Source organism: Lutra lutra, chromosome 11 (genome assembly GCF_902655055.1).
Source record: "Lutra lutra chromosome 11, mLutLut1.2, whole genome shotgun sequence".
NCBI classification, from domain to species: domain Eukaryota; kingdom Metazoa; phylum Chordata; class Mammalia; order Carnivora; family Mustelidae; genus Lutra; species Lutra lutra.
This window is the reverse complement of record NC_062288.1, coordinates 30,445,292-30,447,154: the sequence shown is the minus strand read 5'-3', so window position 1 is coordinate 30,447,154 and position 1,863 is coordinate 30,445,292. Positions and strand designations below refer to the sequence as shown.

General features: G+C 32.5%; 1 pseudogene; it reads right to left on the bottom strand.

Moving 5' to 3' along the window:
• Positions 1–248: 248 nt before the first annotated feature.
• LOC125081579 (uncharacterized) lies at positions 249–380 on the bottom strand (annotated as a pseudogene).
• Between the last annotated feature and the right edge of the window lie 1,483 nt (positions 381–1,863).

The following is a 1,863-nucleotide window of genomic DNA, read 5'->3' as shown; positions in this document are numbered from 1 at the left end:
GTTAAAAACTGAAAGCTTCATTTAGATCAGGAAAAAGGTAAGAATGTGCCCTCTCACCACTTCTATTCACCATTGTACTGGTAGTTCTAGTCAGGGTAATTCAGCAGGAAGAAGAAATAAAAGACATCAAAATCAGAAAGGAGAAAGTAAAACCAAATGCAACTAACGTAATTTGATATATATTAAATCCTAAGGATCCGCAAAAAGACCTATTAGAGCTAATAAGAAAATTCAGCAAAGTATAAGACACATGATCAACACACAAATATTAGTTGTACTTTTGTACACTAGCTATGGACAATTCAAAAAGGAAGTTAATAAAATAATTCTATTCATAATAACGTCTACACTTGATCTTAGCCAAAAGGCTGAGAAGTGATTATTCATAATAACATCTAAGACACTAAAATACCTAGGACTAAACTTAACCAGGTTATTGAATGATTCATACCTTAAAATAACAAAATATTACTGAAAGACATTAAAGTCAATCTAAGTAAACAAAAAACATGGATCAGAAGACTTGGTATTGTTAAAGTAGCAATAGTACTGAAAGATTTCTACAAACGCAATGATATGAATCCCTATTAAAATTTCAGTAATTTTTTTTTTCAGAAATGGAAAGGCTAATTCTCAAATTTACATGGAATTATAGATGGCTCCTAAAATGACATATCTAGAAAAGAAAAAAAAAAAAAGTGGGAGAACTCAGTCTTTCAGATTTCAAAGTTTACTACAAAGCTACAGTTACCAGAAGCATGTGTTATTGGCATAAAATAGGTATAAAGACCAATTGAATAGAACTGGGAGCCCAGAAATAAATCCATACATTTATGGCCAATTCAACAATGGTTCCAAAACCATTCAAATAGTTAAAAATAATCTTTCCAACAAATTGTGCAGGGACAATTGAATATCCAAAGAAGAATGAAGTTGGACCCCTGTGTCACAACATATACCACATTTAACTCAAAATGGATTGTAGACCTAAATGTATCAGGTAAGACTGTAAAATTCTTAGAAGAAAACATGAGAAAACCTTCATGACCTGCGGTTTGGCAAGAGATTCTTAGATATGACACCAACTGCTCAAGCTTAACACATACAAGCTTTTTTTAGGGGAATGATGAAACTATTCTCAAAGTTGATATAGGCCATAACTACATAACACTGTGAATATATTAAATGCCACTAAACTTTACACATTGAGATGGTTACATTTATGTTAAATAAATTTTACCTCAATACCAAAAAAAAAAAAAAAAAAAAAAAAAAGGGTAGTCAATCCAGCAATCCAGTCTGGGTCATAGGAATAGAATAGGAAATGCTTTATTTAGAAGATACAGTCTTAAGCTGAACCCCCCAAAATGAGTTGTGTAGTAAAGTATAGGAGATGGGAAGAGAAGAGAAAGTGCAAATGGGAGGATGATAGCCTAAAAGATTTCCAGTCAAGAGGTCACCATGAAAAAATATACAGAGGTCAGAATCAACATACAGTGATAGAAAAAGGCAAGTCAATCTTAGGGCAAAATATGCAATTGTGAAAACACCCAGAAGTCTTCTTCACATTCAAAAGAGCCTGGATCTACCTTTAATGTTTAGAAGTCATTGAGTCATTGGTATAAGGAAAAAACATGGTCAAATTTGCCTTTCAATAAGATTACTAAGGAAACAGAGTGGCTAAGATATTAGAAAGAAGCAAGATTAGAGATAATGAGAATGATTTCATTAGTCTATGTAAGAGACAGTGAGGAAGGCCTAAACTATACCAGGAACTGTGGAGATTTTCTCAATATTTGATCATAAGAGTCATCTGATGAATATAATGTTTTAGAAGGATTTAGGTGGCAGGGGGATGAATTA